Raw genomic sequence first — 25768 nt, forward strand, 5'->3', positions numbered from 1 at the left:
GTCTCACAGTAATTGGTCAAGCGGGGGTCAGAAAAAGAGGGGTCCCGCAATGACATTTCCCCATGCAATTTACATAGAAGTTTTTTAACTGTGCTACCGCCAAAATAGTGAAAGAAAATGTAATCCAATTTGGCAGAAAGCTCGATCTTTACTCAGAAAATTTGCTTTTTTTATTTGGTGATCATCTGTTCAGAAGATTTTGAGAAAATAAGGTTAAACATGTAAACATATCAGGCTATACACATGGGAGTCCTGTGTGCATGCTTTTTCAAATAATGCAGTGAGCCGATTGGCCAAGGAGTTATATTTTTTCCATTGACTTCTTAACTCCCCAGGTTTTATCAAGAGGCTCCTGTGAATCCTGCTGGAGAATTCACGATGTTTGGCTGGTCGCAGCATGAAGATTAGATTTTTCATTTGAGATTTTTCTAAAACGTGCTCGAATCCCCGAAGGCTTTTTGGAGTTACTGCCAGCAAAAAACGAAATCCTACCAATGAGAGATGTAATGAATCCTTTAGTTAATAAAAAGCCATGTTTTAGCTGAACGGACGTGCGGTCGCTCAGCTCCGCCGGCTCTGGAGTCCCGCACCTACATCCTGATTGCTATCCTATGGATCTTTTTTGCCTACAAGGTGCGGGAAAAGGCGCCGACTCTGACGGTGTCCCTCTGGTCTCTCCGCCCGCCCGGAGTCGGAAGTTACTGGACGGATCGCCTTTGCCCGGGTCCCTGCCCGCTCCACAGCGCCTGCCGGACCTCGCGTGCCCCGGGGTGACCGTTCTGATGCGGCGGCTGTAACACAGCGCGGGGGTGCTTCCACCCGCCTGCTGCTTGGCTGAAGCTTGCTTTCTCTACCCAGCCGAGAATACGCAGAGCTGTACCGGGACGACTGAGAAGGGGCTTGCCTGAGGTTCCTTTGTTCTTGGCCGCCATGATGCTGGTCGGCTCTTCCCGTCACTGTGCCTGTCGCCGGTGATCTCCTCACAGTCCTGCCTGATTACCTCACGGCCGGCTGCTCCCTGATTACACGGTAGACGGGAGGGGATACAGTTTGCTACAGGGACGACAGCTGCCTACCGATCGGGTCCCGTGGCCCCCTTGTCTTTCTCCTCCCCCCCAGCTCTCCGTGGACTGAGGACAAGATGGCGGTGCCTGCTCTTCGGTGCTGTGGGGACGACTGTGTGCTTTCCTCTTGGGATGGCGAGCACGCCTTCGTGCAGGGGGCCGGGTTTGATTTTTCCCCCGGGAGTGTAGAGCTGCGGGACTTACAGCCAGAATGGACCTACAAGGATGTAATGAAGGTCTTGGGTGAGATACGATCGGAGATGTTGTGCAACTACAGAGTATTGAGTGAGACACTTGATGCATGTGCCCATGATGTATGCCAAGCGCAGGGGGCTTACCCCCGACAAGGTCTGGAATTGACTTTGCTACAGTCTGCCAGCCCACCGCCGCCTCCGAGTGCTACTGTTGCGATTAAGGAAACTACTGCTGAGGCTTGTGGAGATTTGTTGCCACCCGTCAAGACTGCCGCTGCAACATTGTCTCCCCTTTGTTCTCTGACTGGCTGTCTACCTCGTGCAACAGTCTCACTGCTTTGGTCACTGCTAGCCTGCCCTCCTGCCTTGTCTTCTGTTCCTTCCTTGCCGGTTTTGACTTCTCCATCTCGTGATTTTTGCCGCTTGGATGCCTCGGATGAGTGTGTTACTAGGGGAGAACTACCTACGGAGGGCAGGCGATGCTCGTTCAGCGACTGTGCACCTCACCCATCCTCGGAGCGGCCATGTTTCTTTGTCGACTCGGACTGCATCGGACTGCCACGCAGGGTGGGTGAGAGACTAAATCCCAGGTCGGGCCAGGGCTAGGTGGTCCCCTTGCTGCATTGATATACTGGCGGGTGGAGACCGCGAGGGACCCGACTCTTACATGTGACATTGTGTACTGTTTGTTGACTCTCCCTAATGGTTAGACCTTTGGTGAAGCTATCCGTTATTGTTACTGGGGTAGAGAATGTTTAATGAGCCGGCGGTGTCCGAGCGTGTGTGATGTGGCCCTCCTCCCCGTCGTTCTCTAGTGGGAGTTCTGGGACAGATTTCTTTCCTTGCTCCCTATATCACTGGTGAATATTTTTCTTTGCTTCTTCTTTCCTTTTTCTCTCTCTACTTCTCTTTTCTTCCTAAATTTCGGGTTTTTTGGGGCGACAGACACTCTGCTGGGGGGGGGGGGCAGGCCGTAGCCTCTGCATGTGTGTAGGGTGGGGGGTTACATTTAGTTTTTGTTAGTTTCTATGGCGCCTATGTATGATCTTCTTTTATAATTTTTTCTTTCTTTCCGTTCTGGGTCTGTGATAGGGGTTTAGTTGGGAGTAGGTAGCGCTGGGGGTGGTACGTAAATGCAAACTGCTTCTCCTGTTGATATTTACAGTACTGCCAAATTGACGGGGTGGCTTTCACTACTGTTGTTTCTTCTTGATGCTGCCTGCCCATGTTGTGATGTTAATGTGCGGACTCAGTTCTCCTTGATTCTATTCTTCACTGATTTATCTTTAGACTGAAAAAATTTAAAAATTTTAACCTTCAATGGTCCTTCTCCCTAGCGACATGATTCCGTTCAGTGTAACTGCTGTTAATTGTTGCTATATTGCCTGATGGCGCTGGGGATCCGTATTGCTTGCTCCTGTGCTTAACGGTATCGTGGCCGGCCTGACGGTTGTAGGCCCGTATTTGTTTCATTTTTCATGCACAATAAAGGTTTTCAAAAAATTTAAAAAAAAAAAAAAAAAAAGCCATGTTTTAGGGATTTTCTGAAAGACCATAAATTCGGGGTGTTCTTTATATCTGTAGGGAGGGCATTCCACAATTTGACTGTTCCAAAAATCAAATTCCTACAGCCCTAGTGTTCTCTCTTAAATATGGGGGACAGTAGTAGTTTACTGGAAGAAAAACGTATGTTTCTTGAGTGTAGATACCAAATCAGACGGTTCTTCAAATATTGTGAACCGGCACCATGCACTTCCTTATAGGTAAGTATTCACATGTGTTATTGGTTTGTGCTCTCTTAATCATATAGATTTGCAGGGCAACAGATAGTTTTGTAGACTTTCATAGATATAATAATTTGAGTACTCATTTATAGTAGTTTTTCTTCTTTATTTGAAGACATGTGCAAAAGCAAAGAACAGCCAACGTGTGTTTTGCTCAGGGGCCACAAGCCAAGGCTTTCTCAAGGCTGATTATCAAAATGAAAGAATAAACAAAAAGAGTTTTTTGCAGGGTGGACATATCAGCAGAGGGTACAAATGATGATCGGGGAGAGAGAAAGTGCGAAGTGGGAAGTGGGAAGGGAGAAGGTAGGGAGAGTATAAAGTTTGAGAGATTTAAGGGTGAAGAATCAGTGAAAAAAAAAAGAAAAGCTGAAAAATAATAAATTAATGTCGAAAACACCCCATACAGCATATAATGTGAAAGTGAGATTAAAGCAGAGAAGAGGGAGTGGTTCAGACAAAAATATTTTTGAGGAAAGAGAAACTGTTGTAGATTTACAGTAGCGAGAATTGCATTCATATTGTTAAATAGTCCCAAGATATACATAAGGTGCGCCTAAAAATGGCTACTGTCATGTAAAGATGCAATCTAAAGTATGACCCGCAACATGGGTGGGCTGCTCAACTAACTGAAGAGAAAAGTTGCAGCCACCATTACAGTACCCGCAGACTCAGTCACCATGTCTTGAAAATATGACTCCCACCAGAGCCAGTGTAACCCACTTACTCTTGCTAGAGTCCTGAGGGAGCACAGGGCACGGGGTGACTCCCACAAGAAGACTGCTGGATTGGAAAACCACTTTTTAAAATAAGGTTGCATTAATGCCTGTGGTGGGTGGCAACGTATGGTCGATTGGCCCTATAGCTAATCCACACCATGCACAGCCAAAGGCGTGCACAGCTGGGGTTTGACATAATTACCTATAGTAAAAAAATGTTACTTTACATTACACAAGCCTACAACGTCACTGAAAAAAACAAAGGTTAAAGGGACTTTATATTGAAGTGAAACTGTCAATTGTAAGGTAACATTTTAAACTAAAAAAACGGATATTCAGCAGTTATAGTTGATATGCAAACAACTAGGACACCAACGCAGGACCAATTAACTGCACCTCACACAAATTTAGAGCCTGGTGCACTTCTTTTCCATATCAGCCATTGATTGATACCACTGCCAAGCAGAAAACAATTTGAAGAAATTGAATGGTCCACCCAGAAATATCAAAATCCACAAATTTACAATTGTACTTAAAAAAATATTCTTCCTTTATTTGATATTCAAGTATGAAATTCCAATAAAGTGAACATCCAGCCAACGCGTTTGGTTCAAATCGAAATCGAATGAATGATAGGCATTGAGGACTGTGATTGATACAGATTCAGGTAACACATCGGGGATACTGTTGCCCCAGTTATCATTGGATGTTTCTGGTGAAATTAGTTATGGAACATGGTGACTATTTAATCCCAGCTAATGGATCTGAAGACCACAGTTATAAATATTCATTCCAGGATTCTACAGAACAGTAAAATATTGAAGCCCTGACAAAGTTCAACTGCGTGTTTGAACGAAACGCGTGACCGTGACACCCTGATGTGCATAACTTCAAAAATGTAATCGGACCGTTAGTGCTATTTTTTTAGTGCAAAATCAACCCTTTCAACAAAAAAGAATGCGAGGATACATTTTTGCGCTAAGAAATGGCGCTGAATGCAATAGATCACAAATAGCAAGTGCAAGCAATGTGATCTTGCAGTAGGATTGTTTTTACCCAAATTACTCTTTATTACGTGAGCAGGCTTAATCGCATTATTATCAGTAATTCTGACAAAGAGTAAGGGGGATTTATAAAAATTACCCTGATGAATGTGGCGGAATTGAAATTCCGCCCACGCCTACATATCACTATAAGACTATGTTTTACATGAAACGTTGACATGTCCTACTTTTATATACGATGAACCCTGCATTATTGAACAGTAAAGCCTACTTAGGTGTGATTTATCAATATTTATAAGGAGGTTTATTGCCGTCAAAAAGAATAATTTTTACAGGTCAAATTTGCAGTTTTAAATTGGAAAGATAGGCTTGAGTGGTAGGTCTGCAGTCATGTTTTGCACTGTCGTTCTAGTCGTGGCACAATGTGTGCTGCAGTCCACTAATGACATTTAACTTACAGGCCCTGGGCACACTTTGTTGCACATACTAGGGACTCGGAGGTAAGTTGAATAGGCCAATTTGGAGTATAGACAATGACAACAAGATTTAGAGACCAGAGCACATTCACAGAGCACTAGACAGCAGTGCCACAGTGTGCAAAGTCCAAAATCCAGTAGTAAACTCTAGCAAAAATTGGGGGTGCTCATGCAAAAGAAGGGCATTTTCCTGGACAGCCAATTGGCACGCAAAGGTCAAAATATTACCATAATGCAGCATAGTTGACTCTGCTTACTGCCCCAGAGATTGAATCTAACAATTACTTCACACCATTCAGATAATCACAGGGCTTCTTTAATGTGATTTTAATTTGCTGCACAAACGTTACCATTTTAATCCTAGTGTTGGTTAAATACATTTTGTTAAAACAAATACACATGAACAAATGTAATCTCATAACCTATGTAAATACTTGCACAATGCATTGGAAATGTATGTGGCCCAGTAAAATATTTATTATGAACAATACAGATAAATATACATCTGTATCTATCTATGTATGAATTTATCTAAATCTGTGTATATGTGTCAATGTGTGTCTATGTGTGTCTGGGAAATTCCTTGATGGCGCTCAGTCCAAACTTTTCCCTGTTGAGAGCTCAAATTTTCTGTGTTGCCGAACATAAGGACCTATATAAAGCATTTAGTAACTCTGGGGAGAAATAAGTCTAAAGCAATTTGTGTCATTTTCAGTAGAAGCAAATTAAATATGTTACAGTTAATTAAACATTCAAACTAAAAAAGGGAATGTTGCCGTACAAAGAATGAAGCTATAGTCTGAGCAGGGTCGATTAAATACTGGCTGTGTTTCGGTTGTTATCCTGTGGTCAGCATACTGCACTGATCTCATCATTTGTGGTTGCTTTTAAGTGGGACCTTAGTGAAGGCCTGGTGAATGCCTTATCATTGTGGTTTTGTGGTCAGGTGGACCAGCTGAGGCTGAAAGCCTTTTTTTTTTACTCACTGAAAGCAAATTTGCAGTATATTTTATATTGCTTGAGAATACGTATCTATTTTGATGATGGATAGAATAGTTAAGATTCCAGAATGTGGTGATCGATTATAAATGTCAGCTATGCACACTATCCCAATTTATGACGAATTAACATAAAGATTTAGTATGCGAACATGTCAGACAGTTCAAATGTTGTTATAAATACAAAGAGTCAATACTGAACTTTCTTTAGTTTTCTGTGTTATGTGTTCAGCAGAGGAGGAGCTAATTTAACAAGAAAGAAATTGCAAATGTACAGAACCTACAAAATCTAGTAAACCCGACTTTGTCTTAATTTAGGAAATCAGAACACAGTTTCCAGTCCTCAAAGAGCTTCATTGGTACCCAGTTGCTGAGAGAAGTAATTTCCAACTCATTTGAACAGCGTTCAAAGGACAAGAAAGTCTTGTCCCCAATTACTAATAAAATTTGTCTCCACCTTATATGCCGAATCGTCGACTCACTTCAAGCGAGCCAAAGTTGATTGCACAAACCACCTTCGAATACAAGAATTACTGAGGAAGCTCGCTGAGGGTACTAGGGTGCTCAGCTCTGGAACTTGAACTCTTGATTTGGAACTGGAACAAGAGGTTGGAACTAAACTGAACCTATTAAAATATAATGAAAGCTCATCTACTCTAAGAGGCGTTTCTTTCCCCTGCTGAGGGATGAAGGACTACACATGCCCCCAGTGCCGGGACTGCGCCAAAGAGCACCAGTCCTCAGTAGCGGCCCGTGGAGGGAGTTCTGTGGGGCGGTGGGGAGGGGCGGGTGAGGAACAGGGTGGGGGGTAGTAAACTCCGGCTCATGGTCGACCACAGTAATGTAAAGAAATAAATACATAAAAAGCATTTGGCGTTTCAGTGCGCGTAATGAAATTAGTTTTATTTATTTATTTATTTATTTACATTACTCCGGTCGGCCGTGAGCTGGAGTTTACTACCCTCCACCCTGCCACTCCCTAGCCCAGTCCCACTGCCCCCCGGAACTCTCTCCATGGGCCGCTACGGCATGTTCTTCCATCAATTGAAGCCACAGTAACATTCAGTAGTTACTGACCAATCACCTAATTCAACACATCTTTGTGATGGTTGGGTACAGAGTTGATCCTAAACGCAACTATGCTACAAAGTGACTTCTGCTATGAACCTGTGCTTCATAAAATATTTAAATACATAAATGAATATAGAAGTCTGATATTGCACTAACCTCTGCCCTTGTGGATGCAATCTGTAGCCCGGTTGTACCTTTTTGAATTTCAGCCTACCACAGGAGAAGGCAGATACGTGTAATTTAAGAGACTTATGTAAGAGAAAAGAGTAGGGGTGTAGAATCATAAAATTTATATTTTAGGTCCAATTTAGAGCCTGATTCACAAAGATTACTTACACTTTTGTGCATGTCTACACTTTTGAGTACGTTTACTACTTTTCAGTATTCACAAACACTGAATGTAAGTTACTTACTACAAAAAACACTAGTAAGTCAAGCACTACACATGGCCAAGCACTGCTACTGCAACACCCTCCCATAGAAAATAATGGCAGTAGGCAAAACATAAACTAAAACCACCATCGGAAAGAATGTTAAATTGAAATAATCTAAATAAAATAATTTTCACTGGTTAAAAATATAAATGAATGTTAAATAAATTGATAAGTGTATGATTTACTTATAACAGATATTGTTATATAGAGACATTTAAATTAATTTTAATTCATTCTATGTATTGCTTTAAATGATAATTAGTGCACATTAAAATTATTTTTTTCTTCATGTTGAAATTTTCTTTATAATTTAAACTTCAGAAAAGGAATTGTAATGTAATTTTATGTTTCGATTAAAGTAAGTTTCAATTCAAAATTAATTTATTAGTGCAGTAGCATTTTTTTTTTGTTCTACTGTTAGGTCACAAATGTCATCTGTAAAATGATAGGTCCAGATGCCTTGTCTATAGTTTCATTTTTGAAATTGAAGACTGGGAAAGGATGAAGGATTAATAAAGGAAGGTTCCCAATGCCCTATAGTCCACCAAGATATCTTTATTGTTTGGTTAATCAAAGCCGTTAATATTTTTAAAACCTTGTGCATTTAAGCAACTTTTCAAAGCGCATTACAGGTGGAAGGACTATGCACAAGTTCTAAAGATTCAATTCAATTCAATTTCAAAAGCTTTTATTCGATTTGTAAACAAATCATACAAGCAAAACGTGAAATCAATTCATTGCATTAAAAAAATTGTTATAAAATACGAAATTTATACAGGGGAATACAAAATATTTCATAAGGGAATAGGACACATACTGACAGGCGTTTAAACATTGGATCATAATTGAAAACATAAAGGTGACCAAAAGGTACGGAAGTTAAAATCGTACAGACAGGAATAAATATATTGTCACAAAATGCTTATCCTGGCAGCTGTACGTTGAATAGCAAGCCCCTGCCTAAATCATGGGAAATGTAAATTTTTAGTTTTAAAATTTAAGTACAGACAGGAAAGTATAGGAATATAACAGCACTAGACGATTCCTGGCAGCTGTACCATAAAAATATGAAAAATCAAAAGAAAGAAACATGTACAGACAGGATTGAGGATAAGTTATCACTGCTAAAAGGTGCTCGCCCTGGCAGCTGTACATTTTAAGAAGGTACAGACAGGAATATAGAAATCATGGCAATACAATACTTTTCCTGGCAGCTGTACATTTCAAAATGAAAGTGGCAACAAAAAAGCAAATGTCCACATTTTCTAAAGCTGATAGTAACACAAGGGCATTCTTAAAAGACCGTATATTATATTTAATAAATATAGGTTTTAAATACCTTAATCTTAAAAAGTGATAAAATTTGCAAAAAAGTAAGAAATGGCAGCAACTCTGGCGTGAAACGTTGTCACAAGGGCAGGGGGTTTCAGATTTCTGTTTCTGTACTGGGAACGCAACTAGATGGTGTACAATACCCAACCTGACGCGGGTTAAAACATATTGATGAGATGGGCGGCAGACATATAGGAGATAGGCTTGGAACCCCGATGGTAAGTTAAGTTCTCTATAGAACTTCACAGTAGCTAGCTTACCATATACCTCATCACGCCCTTTCTTTTTGTACATTAGAAAAGTTTGTTTGATCTCTTTTTTGGGTATTTCTACCGCAAGTTCAGGGTCGAGAAGAACATCGATATCAAACAAAGTTTTAAACCAAAAACGGATATATTTCAGCCAAAGAATACGTTAGGAAAAGTCCAGGCCTATACAATCAAGAATAATTTCTTGAGTGAATCGAGTTTCTGGCTTAGCCCAAATAGAACGCCACAATAAGAGTGGACGAACGGCTGCTAAGTCCGAAATAAACTCGACCCCAACCTCGTCGTGAATTAGTTGAATGGAAGCGGAGTGGGGGACACATAGCACTCTTCTTAGGAACTTGTTTTCCTCTTTTTGGAGAGAGGTGCCATCTATGTGGCCCCACACCCCAGCCCCATACAATGCCGAGGGAACACAGCGAATATTCTAGATATTAATCATGTCTCCAATGCTTCTCGAACCGAGCTTGGAAGCAAATCGAAAAACGCTGCTGGTGGAGCGAGTCATTTTCAACCTGGCATTGACAAGCTCTGATTTCCAGGACCCATCATTAGCATAGGTAATTCCTAGGTAACAAAATGTTTTAACTTGTAACATTTTGTCACTGTCTAGATAAAAATTGGACTTCAGTTTATTGGCTGACTCACCGCACAACATAACATAGGTCTTGGATTTGTTTACACAGAGTCTCCTGTTTTGTATAAACAACATAAAACCATCGATAAGACGCTGTAAGCCTATCTGAGTGCGGGATAAAAGTACTGCGTCATCCGCATAAAGTAAGATTGAGACAGAATTGCCTCCAATCTGCGGAGCGTCTGCCGATATAGTGGCCAGGGTGCGATCAACACAGTTAATAAAGAGGGAAAATAAAAGAGGAGCTAGTACGCATCCTTGGCGGATGCCCCTAGATACCTTAAAGAATGGTGTACATTCACCTAGGGTGCCATATCGGACTTTACAGGAAAGTTTCTGGTAAAGCCTAGCCAGAAAATTTACTATTTCTTTCGGTGCTCCTAATTCCAATAAAACCTGCCAAAGAATGCCGTGATCAACTAAATCAAATGCGCTGCTCAGATCAGCAAAACATAAAAATAAGTTGCCCTTTTTGGCCACTGTATATTTGTTAATTAAAAGATCCAAATTCATGCATTGCTCCAGGGTGCCCATCCCCTTCCTGAAGCCATATTGCACTTTGGTTAAAATGTTCATATCTTCTGCCCAAGTTTCTAGTCTTTTGAGCAGAATTCTACTCATAACCTTTACTGAGGCATCCAGTAAGGAAATTGGCCGATAATTGGAGGCCTCAGATTTGCTACCTTTTTTAAATAAGGGGACAATAACCGATTGACCCCAAGAGGGAGGAAAGTTGCCTTCCGCTGCACAGTTGAAGGTCCTAACCAAAATGGGGGCCCACAGATTAGGTTCTGTTTTTAATAAATCTATGGGCACCCCGTCGGGTCCCGGGGCCTTCCCCCCCTTACTATTAGCAAGGCCTTCAAGTCCCTCTTGCAGCGTAATCTCTAAAGGTATTGGTGTCCATATTGGCAAATCAGCAAGAGGTAGGGTTAGTGATACCCTTTCTGGGTTAAAGATATTAGTGAAATGAAAGACCCAGTCCTCACAGGCAACATAAGAAGTGATTTCTGGGACTCCTTCTGTATTTAGAAATGGGCTGTTGACTATTTCCCAGTAGAGTTTACTATTTTTTGCCTCCACTGCTTCGTTCAATTTGTCCCAAGCTTCTCTCTGTAAAACCTTTTTCCTGTTAGAGATAGCCAGTTTGTAGTTAACCCTTGCTTCTTTGATGCTATTGCCATCTCGGGGTTTGAGCCCTAGAGCACGTTTCAATTCCCGTAAGGCTACAGTACAGGGCTTATCAAACCATCCCAGTTTTACCGTTTTATTAACTGATGGTTTCTTGGTGAAAATACCCTCGATGATGGTGTTGATATTAATAAATTGTGATATCAGAAGATCGTGCTTAAAAACGTCTTTAAGGCAGTAACTAATCTCAATTTTACAGCTAACTATCACCTCCCTTTGTTTGGCCGCGGAATTAACCCCCGTCCATTTGATCCTCGGACCATTAGGTCGGCAGGACACTATATCGGTGGTGCAGGTTTCCCCAATTTTTTGTGTAACGCCCCTTGAGGGAAGGGTGACGCAAATACTGTTGTGATCGCTAAGACTTTCCTCTCTCACGTACAAGCTTAGATAGTCCCCATTACTTGAAAACAGGATGTGATCGATGAAAGTCCCAGCTTCCCTCCCTGTAAAGGTGGGGCAAATGGCATTCTGCTTATTTTTGTTACAATTTAACAAGGATAAATCTAATTTGAATAGCAGTTTGTTTAAAGTGGAGCCGTAATGGCAATGTGGGAAATGAGGAGAATCCTCACTCCTTCCCACACTCCCGTTGATATTATCCGGCTCCACCCCAAAGCCACATGGGTTGCCCTTGGATAGCTGACATGGCTGCAGATTAAAGTCCCCAGCCCATAAGATGTCTGACTGCTTGTTTGAAATGCCCATGGCCTTAGCGATTTCTTTTTCCAGGGGGTACAGGATATTCCCTCTGGAGGCATCAAAAATGTTATTATAAAAGTTAACGAGGACCAGATCCTTTCCCTTAGCGCATGCAATCCTTAGTACCTGGCTGTGAGCTCCCACATTTGAGCTACTTCTAACTTTATAGGTTTCCAATCTATTGGAAAGGAGGATCAGGAGACCCCCCTTTGCCCTGCCTGAATTGGATTTGGTGGCATTAAGGCAATAAGAAGAATAACCTTCTACATTGATATCCTCCTGACTCCAGGTCTCCTGGAGGAGGACTATATCAAACCCTTCTCCTATGAATCTAGACCAAAAAGGGGTATTTAATTTCCCTGCGATACCAGCGATATTCCAGGATATCAAAATAAGGTCAGCAGGCTTGATTGCCTGAGCTGGTATCCTTGAGGGTTCGATTGCTGACCTACAGGTGGGGGATTGGATGTTAGGAGGGTGGTGACAAAAAGGGGGGGATTGGGTCAAAGAACTTTCGGGTACGGGGGCCCTCTGTAAAACCATATGACCACTAGAAGACACAGGGGCCACTGTAAGGGCAAGATTAGGGCTAGCAGGGTCGGATCGCACAACCACACCAGATGCCAACCGCCTGTTGACAGTTTGAGTCGGTGGTAATGGGACATAAAGTCAATCAACCATCTCCAGGCAATCAAATCTGTTGGTGGTTTGGATACCCTGCCACCCGCCATCTGCAAAACGGTTATTATTGGGATACCAAGGACGAGGTACCCAGTCCCTACCTCTAAACTGTTGATTTTGCCATGGGTCGCCATAGTCCCATTGGTGTTCTTGGTTCATAGCCCAATTTGGCGGTGGGATTGGGTAATGGTAATTAAAAGTAGGGGGGTAGAAAAAGGAGAGTTGGTGAGTATCGATTCCCCCTTTCTTCTCTAGATCAGGCCATGAACAAATGTGGTTCACAGTAGAGGCATCCTCGCATGTAACGATGACACAATCCCCTTGAATACTCTTAGGGCTCTTCCCCACCCAGGATACCCTACGTACCGAAGATATTCTACAGATGGTTGGGGGCTTCAAAGGCCTGTGAATGCAGAGCCACTGCAGAATTTTATTCCGGAGGGACCAGTGAGGTTCATCAGTTCCTTCTGGAAGTTCCGGTACTCCTGTTAAAATTACCGTAAATGGAGATACCTCAGGAGCCAGTTGAAATGGGCGTTTAGGTCTGGGCCTCTTTTTGTCTACAAGGGGATTAGCTTTGGGGGCCTTGTTTTTGCTGGTAGATTGCTGTAAAGGCTCGTTGGTCAGGGTACGGTTGGCGTCAGTGGAGGTAACTTGTGGGGTCTGGACAGCAAGAATTTGCTGACTAGATGACGGTGTCTGGGGTACTAATTTGTCTTTCGGCTTAGATTTGGAACAATTTACACAGGTGTTAGAAACAGACGATGTTAAAATTGTAGGATCCTTTATTTTAGATTGAGTATTGAACGTAACTGTATTGACAGATGGTTTGTCTATGTTAGTGTTAACTAAAGGAACCCCCGGACAAGACACCACAGATGAAACCACCCTGGGTTTAGCTGTTCCTGCCCTAGGATGGTTGGGAGATTTATCAATAAGTATGGCAAGCTGTTTCTCAATGGCCATGATGCTCCGTTCCAGAGGCTGGAGTTGGTGTTTAAGTAAGTCCCTGAGTCTTTCGAACAACTGGGTATTATCAAAGTCAGAGTCAGACGGACGGGATGCACCCCCCTGAACATTACCCTTAGAAGTACAATGTGAGTTAGGCGAAACAGATGATACAAAGTTAGTACAGGTGGGAATGTTCGTGGCTGAAGCTGTAGTAGACCCTTTCTTTTTCTTGTTTTTAGGATGTTGATTAGCCTTATTCCCTTTATTTGAGGGTATTGACTGCTTAGATATAGCACCTTCTCTCACCCCCATGGAACGGGTACCTTGAGTCTGGTCTTCAACTACAATCCGCTCTAAGTCCGGGGTGATCTCAAGGTTCTCAATGGAGTCCAGTCCCAATGACAGGTTTGTGGCTGATAGGTCTACAGCATTTGGAATGGAATGGACTTGTGTTATAACATTTCCAGGTTGAGAAAGGCTGGGAATAGTTGTAACTGCTGGGACTGGGGTTAAAGCCGTAGCTATGAGACCCAAGGAGGATCTCTTAGCAAACGCGAGGTCCTGGGATACCCTGCGCTCTAAAAGGGAAATGTTTAAGTTGATAGCCTCAGTAGTAGTTGAAATAAATTTGTCGATAGGACCTATAAACTGCGCAGTTCTAAGTGCAGTCTTACTCCTGGATCCCCTTGTTACCGACATAATGTGGGTATGCAGGCACCAGGGGCAGCGATCAAAATCCGAAACGCAGAACTGAAGAGTACCTTTAACTGAAGAGATGGTCGTCTAGCGATTTCAAACCAAGGGGAGGGGGCCCACCCCAGCCTGGTTCGGTCTGGAACGGGCCCGCCCTTGGCCCGGGCTTCACCCGGCGTCCCGCTCGCGTCCCGCGGGGCGGGGCTGACGGTGGCTTTAAGCGCCTCCTGGCGCGGCTTGGAGCGTTGCAGCCCGCTTGGGCTGATGGGGCTTGTAGTCTCCTGTCCCGCGCTCCACTCGGCGGCTCAGCTTGGTCAGCGAGCGGCGGGAGGCGGGCAGGATGTGCAGAGACACGGAGTTCTTTTCCCCAAACGAGGCGTCTACAAAGCAGTAGGGCTCTCTGTTCCTTGTGGCAATTCCACAATTGTCAGGGCTGACGGTGGCTTTAAGCGCCTCCTGGCGCGGCTTGGAGCGTTGCAGCCCGCTTGGGCTGATGGGGCTTGTAGTCTCCTGTCCCGCGCTCCACTCGGCGGCTCAGCTTGGTCAGCGAGCGGCGGGAGGCGGGCAGGATGTGCAGAGACACGGAGTTCTTTTCCCCAAACGAGGCGTCTACAAAGCAGTAGGGCTCTCTGTTCCTTGTGGCAATTCCACAATTGTCAGGGCTGACGGTGGCTTTAAGCGCCTCCTGGCGCGGCTTGGAGCGTTGCAGCCCGCTTGGGCTGATGGGGCTTGTAGTCTCCTGTCCCGTGCTCCACTCGGCGGCTCAGCTTGGTCAGCGAGCGGCGGGAGGCGGGCAGGATGTGCAGAGACACGGAGTTCTTTTCCCCAAACGAGGCGTCTACAAAGCAGTAGGGCTCTCTGTTCCTTGTGGCAATTCCTAGTTCTAAAGATTCAAATTTGACCAAATTAAAATTGAAATATTGGTATTTCAAATTGTAGGATGTCTGCCGAGTTCATTTTGCGTACGTCAAGACGCTTCGCTCAATGATATGTCTATTAAAACACAAAACATGTCCTAGATAAAAGATAAATACCATAACAAATACCATCACAGTGCTTGTGCGTAACTGTTAGATTCATCTAAGAAGACTTTAGTCTGAAAGCAGTAGTCAATGTTAGCTTCATTTGCCTCTGTAGCAGGTCATAAAGAGTATGCTGAATGCCGACCATTCTCAATATGAGTGAAGCTGTTTTGCAAAATTTGAAAGAATTCGCCATCGTTGACATCCTTTGATGACTGAGCTTGCAGTAGAGCACTTGCTGGTGAGCCAAGCTCCGGCCTCAGTTTTTCTTCCATGCCCTGAGCTGCCTCTCTCGGTCCTCCCACCCTACCCTCTACCCCGCTGTGTTTTTAACTGTTTGTTTACTTGTTAAAGAAACTTTGTTGTCCTACAAAAGAGCCGAAGCGACTGGCTATTCAGAAACGTCATCACAGATCTTATCTGGAGTGACCACAGGGCTGGTAATAGTAGTTGTCATCTCAGTAGATTGATGGGAGGACAAAGGCACAGGAAATGTTGAACGGTCTATTCGGCGTTGCCGCATAGTCGACAAAGATGGTTTGGCGAGGTTTGTTTCCACAGTGGAACCTGATCTTTTGAGGAGAAAGCTCCCAGTCGAATGAGAAGGAGAGAACGCTGTGTTGATGGAGATACATGATTTATGAGGTACGTATGGGGGTCCCAGGGCAAACACCCATTGCAACGAAGTGATCACTTCGCTGGACATCACAACGCAATTATAACATCGCAATAACGTTTACATCGAAAGGCACATCAACGCTTAAACGTTTACATCGTAAGGTATACCAACGTATGCCAGAACAACGCACCTTTACGATGTAAACGGTAATGCGATGTAAGCATTGCTGCGATGTGATAATAGCATTGATGTTAAAATTGTAAGACACGCAAAGACGGGAAAACTGGGATGTAAACGTTAATGCGATTACTTGATATTATTATAATCAGGACTGCAAAAGCGGCATGTACACGTTAGTGCGATGTTATTATTGTAAACTAGAAAACTGGCAAAATATTTCACACGGCACAGATGGGAAAACGTGATGGTATAATTGCACAGACGGACTGACAGATGAAAATGCCCATCAACTAGCACTCTTTTTCTAGTACAATTCGCAATAGTACAATTCGCAATTTGCCATTTATGGATGGATGATTGAAAGGGTGGGTGGGTGGATGAATGATATGGATAAAAGGGTGGATGGATGAAGGATGGATGGATGGATAGATGAACGGGTGGGTGGATGAATGATGGGTGGATGGATGGATGGTGGGATGAAAGGGTGGATGGATGAAGGATGGACGGATGAATGGATGGATGGATGAATGATTAGTTTTGGGTGCATGGATGGATGTGTGAAAAGGTGGGTGGGTGAATGATGTGTTGATGGATGGATGAAAGTGTGGATGGATGAAGGATGGACAGATGGATGGATGAATGATTAATGTTGATGGGTGGATGGATGTGTGAAAAGGTGGATGGGTGAATGATGGGTTGATGAATGGATGGATGAAAGGGTGGATGGATCAAGGATGGACGGATGAATAGATTGATGAAAGGGTGGGTGGATGAATGATATGGATGAAAGGGTGGGTAGATGATGCATGGATGTGTAAAAAAGCGGGTGGGGCATGAAGGTTGGATGGATGGGTGGATGAAAGGGTGGATGGATGAAGGATGTATGGATGGAGAGATGAAAGGGTGGGTGGATGGATGATGGGTGGATGCATGAAAAGGTGGGTGGGTGAATGACGGGTGGATGGATTGTTGGATGAAGGATGTATGGATGGACGGATGAAAGGGTGGGTGGATGAATGTATTAACATCGCCACGGGTATTTAGTATAAGTATTGCCATTAGTTACAATAGCAGTAGTAATACGTTTCCTTATTTACAATATTTGTGGTTTGGGGTGGATATGGTCGCGTTGGTGCCATACTGTACTCCTCGCGCTATGGCGACTGTCTTCTCTTCTGCACGGGTCTGTACCCTGGAGCAACGGACAGGTAGCTACAGGTCTTCTGCGCTTGCGTGCCAGGGCAGCAGGCAGCCCTTAACTCTACCGCATGATTTCCCTACCAGATTTAATATCCACGTTTCTGGCATGACAGGTTAAGTGTCACTAAGTCTTCTTACGTGGCAATGGTCAACAGGTAGTGAACAAAATACGAAATGTGCCTTGTGCTATTGTTATGGACACGTTCAGATAGAAATATGTGCGCCCTCTTGTACACCACAGACAGCAGCTTCAAGCTTGTAACTAACAGACATTGTGAAATGGGATGGAAGGCACATAAAATTGAAACATGTGACAGAGAGAGGAATGCACACACAGGCAGATACAGACAAATACAGAGACCGGCAGATGGACAATCACACCTGTCCCTGGAGCAGAATCGTATGCTACTACATTTTCAAATTACGTAACGCGGACGCATGTACAGCGTGGGGCAGAAATTGGCAAACAATAGTATGTTTGTGACTAGAGTCAAGCACGCACATTGGATAAAATTAAAAACAGCCACTCATATATGCACTTATTACATTAGGTAGAGACGCTTGCAATTATGGAGTTGAAGCAAACGAACGGGCAGGCTTGCTTCTAAGATCTAGATATCGGGTAGAAGTAGAGCTGATGGCAGGTAGAGACAAGCAAACACCAGTAATCAAACCAGGCGCACATACAAACTCATGCGTACTCGATTAGACAGACATATTTCCAAAATGGAAAAGAGGCAGGTGTGGTGACCAGATGTCCCAGATTTGCACGAACAGTCCCAGTGTCGAGACACTTCCTCCTAAAATCAAAAATGTCCCAGTTTTTAACGGAAATTCAGGTGAACCTGCACATTCATCCTAGTGTTGTACAGGCTTAAGTTTCAAACGGCCCTCTCAGAAACTGGGGACAGAACTACAGTTGTTTAGACATTAGTGCTGGGCACGCAAATAGTCTTGTGCACGCAACGACGTGCTTATTTCGCGGGCCGGCACATCACAACCATTGTTCTGTACACATGACTCCCAATGAGTGCTGCGATGATGCGATTAAGATGCACGCTACTAATGAGTGTTGCGATGTTGCCTGCGTTTACCAATGACAACACCTGCTGTGATGATGCCTGCGTGCCTGATGCCAGATGCAAGATGACGTCAGATGACGAATTGGCACTGCAACCTCCTCTGCCCCCGCTCTTTTACTTCTTCTGAACAGCTCCCTGCTCACTTCCCAAGCCATACCCCCCATGTCAACCTGCTAACCCTGTCTGGTGTAATCTGCCTCTTTAGGGCCCCTTTTGGTTCATCGGGTACCTTTTGTCCTGTTTGCCTGCTGGCTAAAATGCCCTCGCCGTCCTCCTTTAGACCCTCAGTCGTTTGACCAATGTACCCAATACCCAATGGCCCCTCTTCCCACTCCTGCTTCCTCACATTATCTCATTATGTCCCCTTGCTTTTTTTGTCTTCTTCCTTGTGCCCATTATCCTCCCTCTCACGGGCTGCTGGCTCTTCAGTGCCCCTCCTACATACCTTAATCGCGCACTGAGCTGCCCTCAGCCATGGCTGTAAGCACGCTCACACTGCCACAGCTACTTTGCTTGCATGTCGCACTAGGCACCCCGCCACCCACACACCATACCTAGTGTGAGCAGGTCCATGCAACCTGCCCTCGCTATCTTTCTGCACTCTCTTGTATATTAGAGACTTCATAAAGAACGATGTAACAGCAGTCGATTTGGTGACCTGCGTTGTAATGTCCCAATGCAGCAGAGACACTACAATCGCGTGGCAACAGCATGCGCAGTAAATGCATGCGATGTAATGCCTTTGGCGATTTAAAAACAGTGTGGTAATTGCATGCGTTGTTATGGCTGGCGATGTATCATCATAGATCCGGGTCGCAGTTCCCATACAATTGTTGAACCAACCATTCATCCAAGTTTTTTCTTGCCATCTATGCTTTATCAAATGACCAAGCATGTAATTTGGTTGATTTATTCGCAATTTTTTTGAATGGGGGCAGCTGATGTTTAGCCCCCATGGTTCAGTCAGCTTGAGGGTGGTTAGCACTTGTTGGAGCATCGTTGGGCAGTCATACTTGGTTTTGAGCTGATTCTTTATTTCTGCCCAGAATAATGCAGCAAGTAATTCTGGATGTGCTGCTCTCAATCTTCTGCACAGTTGTGCTGCTGACCTGACCAGTAGTTGCTGGTTAGAGAAATAGACCTGCAACTGAGAAATGAATTGCGAGAGTCAAAAGATACATTTGAATAGGATGGACTGCTGTAGGTTCAGTAAAATTCCAAATTTTCCTTTTAAAAATGTTGAGCCGTAGGTAAGTGTTGGAAGGAACTTGGCAACGATGTGGAGGAGTGTGGCTCACTGATTAGAGCGGCAGACTCTGATGCAGAGTCTGGCCCGGGACCAGGGTTCAATTCCCGAAACGGCAGGGTCCTGAGCCCAAAATGTCCACGGTCTCGATAATTCTCGCCTCGGTGCCTATTCTGGGTCCCACTCTGCAATAGCTTGCTTAATCTCCACTATGGCGGCGCACCTGCTGCGGGATGCCTGGCTTTCACCTTGGGGATACCCAGTAGTGATTATCTCACAGGGAAAAGCCAGGACGGGTTCCCAAGGCAAGCGCCTTGATGCCTTCGGGTGATACGTGCGCTATATAAGTCCAATACATTACATTACAACGATTACTTGTAAAAGTTGGGAGTTGGACGGGAACCCCAGCTTTGTTTGTAGTGTGTTAAGAGTGAAACACAATTTGTTTGCCTGGGCTTGACTAAATAATCTTTGAATTTTAATTTGGAATCTAGGATCACCCATAGATATTTATAGGACCCACTGACTCTGTATTCCAGTAGTTTGGTTATCAGGCGCTGAAGTCCGATTGGGGTCTGGGTGCATACTACTGTGTCGCTGCATATTGTAAGCTCCTCACTGGGTGTTTTTCTAGCTTGGGCGGATCACTTTGGGTGTCTGACAACCCTGCATCTAGGTCTGCTGTAAAGATGTTAAATAAGGTGGGAGTGAGCACACGTCCTTGATTTAGGCCTATGTACGTCTATCAGTATATTTATATTTATTCAAAAGTCTGTGGTTACCCATACACATCTGTTATACTGACAAATTAAGAATGCTATGGCTGTTTGGTGTCAGCCAAACTAATGGAGGCCAGTTTGTTGTTGGGTCCTGGCAGAATGGCTACAATTAGTGGTGAGCTCCTAGACTAATATGGTGCTTCCTGAGTAAGGATCACTGTCTGGATAAGAGCCTTTGGTTTGGTGTGGCATTCCTTAACAAAATGACAGGCTTTGCAACCATATTGCCATTGGTTTAATATGTGTCTCTTTTCCTTTCTTCTCCACTCAAAGGTCCATAGAAGACCTCCACAATCACTTGCATGAGTTGTTACCTGATCATTAGTGTGAAAAGTCTCTCTATTGTTCTCTGCCCTGTCTATGATGCCTTTTGAGACCACTCTCCTGCTCCTTAGTTTAATTTAGCCGGTGCTCAAACTTGAATACCAGTTGAGTAAGGTTAGTACAATGATAGAATCCTCAGAGTGCTCTCCTCTTATGCTAGCAGATCTTTTGACTCATACAAATTACATAACCAATATACTTAATGTGGTCAAATATGTCAAAAGATCGTGGTCATCCTGTTCCAGTTTTAGAAGCTTAATGTTGATTTGCTGTGAAAAACATACCGGGCAAACAGTACCTTCCTTTTATCTTTGAATCCATAAAAGTTTCACAAGAGGACGTTCTCACATGCCACAATAGTACCAAACAGTATGGCAGCATTACTCCCATGTAAGACCAAACAAATGACACACTAGATTATTTATGTGAAAAAAAGGTCAAATGACATTGGAAATACAGCCATATCTTGATATACAAAGATTAAAAAATCTTTCTGAAGACTCCATACAATCATTCTTGTGAAGCCAGCAGCATGGACATTAGAGCAAAGATGCAAGAGTAGGCAACACTACAGAAATGAAAGAAGTTGGAATGTGAAAGCTACACAGGAGGTCATACAACTGATGGTGGGAGTCCACAATTTGCCCTAGGTACAAGAGGGAGCAGGCATGTCCAGTACTTATGGATTCCTCTCAGGTCACAGACAACAGATCTAGTCCTTTTCTGGTCTGCTGCAGGTCCAGAAAGTGTCTGAGGAGAATGCCATGGAGGCCCACATTTATGGTTTCTACTAGCCTAGAGTTAGTAATGACTCCTGGCTCTTCTCTGACCAATGGGGTAAATGCCCAGACACAACCGCACCCATGTTTGCAGCAGTTCAGTTTTACCCTAACACGAATAATCCCACAGTGCCTCTCACTCTTAAAATCTGAGATGGAAAACCCCTTTCTCCCCTGTGAAGAGCCTGTGTGCCTGCCTAGAGGTGTGTGCAGGAACATGAGTAGCCCCCTCCTTTGCTGTCACTAAAAACTGGGCTTGGGGCCAGCTTCCCTCCAACTGCCTTTGTTGTCAGACTGGTGCCAGTCTGGCTGGGGGATGGAAGGGTTTCCTTCTTGTGGTCTGACCTTTCATTCACTTGTGAAAGGGCAGGCCTCTTTAATAGTTTATGATGCCCTGGGTCTAATCTAAGAGATGTTTCTGCAAGGGAGAGAAAAATACATCTCCACACCCAGGCCACTGTTCCTGCTTTGAGAACAGTTCCAAGTGTCAAATCAGGTGTTTGTTAAGCGCAACTACTCACCTGTAAGGTTGTCAAGGCACTGAGTAGTGGGGGGCGGGGGGGTGGGGGGGGGGGGTTCGCAGGTTCCAGTCCATCAAGGAGGGGGTCTGTCGAAGAGCCAAGTTTTGAGGTTTCGTGTGAAGATGGGGTGCTATGTTATCTGTCTGAGGTGGAGCGGAAGGTTGTTCCAGGCTCTGGCCGTGTGGAAGGCGAAGGATCGGCCTCCTGATCTGGTCTTTCTGGTGTGGGGGACCACGGCGTAGGAGAGCTGGGCTGATCGAGGGTCCTTTGGGGTGCTTGGAATTTGAGTGATCTGTTCAGGCATGCTGGTCCGGGCCTTGTGAGTGTGGCTTAGCATCTTGAAGGTGACTCTAGCCCTGATGAGGAGCCAGTGGAGTGTGTGCAGGTGCTGGGAGATGTGGCAGTGTCTAGGCAGGTTGAGGACTAGTCTTACAGCAGCGTTTTGGATGTTCTGTAGCTTGCAGGTGAGGATTTTGTTCATTCCGGCATAGAGTGCGTTGCAGTAGTCGAGCCTGCTGGTGAGTGACGGTCTTTCTGTGTTCGATGGGAATCCATTTGAAGGTCTTACGTAGGAGGTGGGGGGTGTGGAAGCAGGAGGATGAGACAGATTTGATCTGACGGTCTATTTTGAGCTCTGAATCCAGGATGATTCCCAGTTGCGTGCGTGGTCCGTGGGGGTGGACGGGCTTCTGAGGGCAGGGGGCCGCCAGGTGTTGTTCCAGGGCTCTGGACCCATGATGAGTACTTCCGTTTTCTTGGTGTTTAGTTTTAGCCAGCTGTTTCTCATCTATTTGGTGACAGTTTCCATGCCTTCTCGAAAGTTGTGTCTGGCGGCGTTGGGTTCTTGGATAGGGAGAGGATGAGTTGGGTGTCATCTGCGTATGACACAATGTTGTGTCCGTAGGTTCTGATGATGGGGGCAAGTGGAGCCATGTAGATGTTGAAGAGCGTAGGGCTGAGGGAGGACTCCTGAGGGACTCCGCAGGTGGTAGGTGTAGGGTCCGAGAGGAAAGGGGGAGTCTGACCTGCTGCGTTCTGCCGGTGAGGAAGGAGCAGATCCAGTCGAGGGCCTTGTCTTGGATCTCTATGTTGTGGAGTCTCTGTATTAGGGTGCGGTGAGAGACTGAGTCAAACGCCGCTGAGAGGTCGAGGAGGATGAGGGCTGCTGTTTCTCCTTTGTCCAGTAGGGTACGGATGCCGTCTGTTTGCGGCGAGGAGGGCGGTTTCTGTGCTGTGTTTTTTTCTGAATCCGATTTGGGAGAAGTCGAGGATGTTGTGCTCTTCGATGAATGTGGCGAGCTGGCTGTTGATGGCTTTCTCAATTACTTTTGCTGGGAACAGGAGCAGGGAGATGAGTCTGTAGTTTTTGAGGTTGGTGGGGTCTGCCGAGGGTTTTTTTCAGGAGGGGGTTGATCTCTGTGTATTTCCAGTCATCAGGGAATGAGGCGTTTTCCAGGGAGCGGTAGATGGTGTGGCAGAGTATGGGTGCAATGGTGTTGGCGGCTCTGTTGAAAATTTGGTGGGGGCAGGGGTCCATGGGGGCCCCGGAGTGGATTGATTTCATCGTCTTCATTGTGCCTTTGGTGGTGAGGGCTGTCCAGTTGTTGATCCCTGGCTTAAGAGTGTCGGGGTTGTTGGTGAGGGTTCAGTGTGTTGGTTGTCTTCGTCGAAGTTGTCGTAGATGCTCTTGATTTTGTGGTGGGAAAAGGTGTTGCGTTTGTCGCAGAGGTCTTGTGAGGGAGGGATGTCGGTGTACTCTCTGGTGGGTTGGGCGAACTCCTTGATGATGTTGAAGAGTTCTTTTCTGTTGTGTGCATGAGTGGAGATTCTGTCTTCAATCACTTTTTTCCTAGTTTTTCTGATGAGTTGGTGGTAGACGTTGATGGGGGCTCTTAAGTTGGGGTGGGCTTCTGTGGATTTGGTGTTCCTCCAGGCCTTTTCGAGGCGGCAGCAAGTGCGTCTGGACTCTCGAAGTTCGGTGGTGAACCCTCTAGCTTTTTTGGTGTGAGTGTTGTTGTTTTTCTTGAGGGGCGCTATGGTGTTGGCGCTGTCGGAGATCCATCTGTGCAGGGTTCGTGCTGCGGTGTTGGAGTCATCGTTTTCCGCGATGGTTGGGGTGGAGTTGCTGAGTGATGAGGTTAGCTGGTCATCGGTGATTCTGGTCCAGCTTCTTTGTGGGAGCAGGTGCTGGTGTCTGTGGATTGTGGGTGTTCTGAAGGTGAAGTGGACGCTTCGATGGTCAGTCCATGGGAGTTCGGTGGTGTGGCTGAAGGTGATGGAGTTTCCTCTTGTGAAGAGGGGTTTGAGGGTATGTCCTGCCGAGTGCATGGGTTCGGTCACGATCTGGCAGAGTCCAATGCTGTGGAGGGTGTCCAGAAGGGATGTGGTGCAGGGGTCCAGTTGGTTGTTGAGGTGGAAGTTGAGGTTTCCCAGTAGGGGAAGTTGGCGAAAAGTCTGTGGGGTTCAGGAGGTCGGTAGATGAGGGTTCCTTGGAGGGTGGAGGTAGGGCTGGCCAGTATCTTGAAGTGAAGATGTTCCATCAGGTCTTTGGGCTCATCGGGTAGTGTGCTCAGGCGGTGGGTAGATTTGTGGATGATGGTGATTCCTCCTCCTGGGCGTGTGAGACGGTCCTTCCTGGAGATCTTGTATCCTTGAGGAATGGCGATGGGGATGTCTGGTCCCGAGGTGGTGTTGGTCCAGGTTTCGGTAAAGAATGCTACGTCTGGGGTAGTGCTGTCGAGGAGGTCCCAGATTTCGGTGGCGTGTTTGTCTAGGGATCAGACGTTGAGGGTGATGCACTGCAGGGTCTTCGGTTCGATTGTGTACTTGGGGGCGGATTGCGATGGGTCAGTGGTCTTGGTGGTGCTGCAGGTGTACCTGCAGCGGTGACTGCTCAAGGGTCCGTGGAGTGCCGCTGGGTCGTTCCGTTGGCGGTGCAGAGATCCAGGGTTCCTGGCGCTGGTCGCAGTCGGGTCGAGGACGGGCGCAGACTGGCTTGCCTTTGGAGCCCCAGCGGCCGCCATTAAGTAGGGGTCGGAGAAGGCTGGGCAGCTGGGAGGCGGAGAGGGCAACTGGTTTGGGCCGGTCGCACTGGTCATGCTGGGGGGGGCGCGGGGACAGCAGCGGCGGGGAAAAACAGGCTGAAAAAGGTAAAAGGAAAAAGGCAAAAAGAGAGAGAAAAGTGCAAATAAGGCAGAAAAAGTGCAAGAAAGATTGGAGGCAAGACACAGAGGATACAGGAGAGTAAAAGAGGGAGATTGAGATGAGGCTAAAAAACAAGTGAAAAACGGAGGAAATACACAGAAGGAGAATGAAGGGGAAGTTGAAATGAGGGGAAAATGACAGAAACAGTGAAGAGAGAGTGGAGGAAACACACAGAGGACACAGGAGAGTGAAAGGGGGAGATTGAAATGAGTGTGAAAAATGAGTGAAAAACGGACGAAAGACACAGAAGGATGGTGAAGGGAGGAGCTTGAAATAGGGGAAAACAACAGAAAAAGGAGGAAAGACCCAGAAGGAGAGTGAAAGAGGGGAGATAGAAGCGAGGGAAAAAAACGAGAGAAAAAGGAGAGAAAAGCGGAGCAAGAGAATTGAGACAGAGGTCCACTGGACCACCAGGGATGAGGCGCAGGTGAAACCTGCGGGTGGAGGAGGTCCTCAAACACCAACACTCGAGAGTGCAGGGGCTGTTGGAAGGCCTCACTTAATGGTGGAGCTGCGAGGGAGGGAGAGCAATTTCACTGTTAATGAGTCAGTGGGTTTGCACATCATTAAGGCCAGACACTGGCTGGACAGCTACTGGAGAGTTCACACAAATAA

This window comes from Lissotriton vulgaris, chromosome 9, assembly GCF_964263255.1.
Source record: "Lissotriton vulgaris chromosome 9, aLisVul1.2, whole genome shotgun sequence".
NCBI lineage: Eukaryota > Metazoa > Chordata > Amphibia > Caudata > Salamandridae > Lissotriton > Lissotriton vulgaris.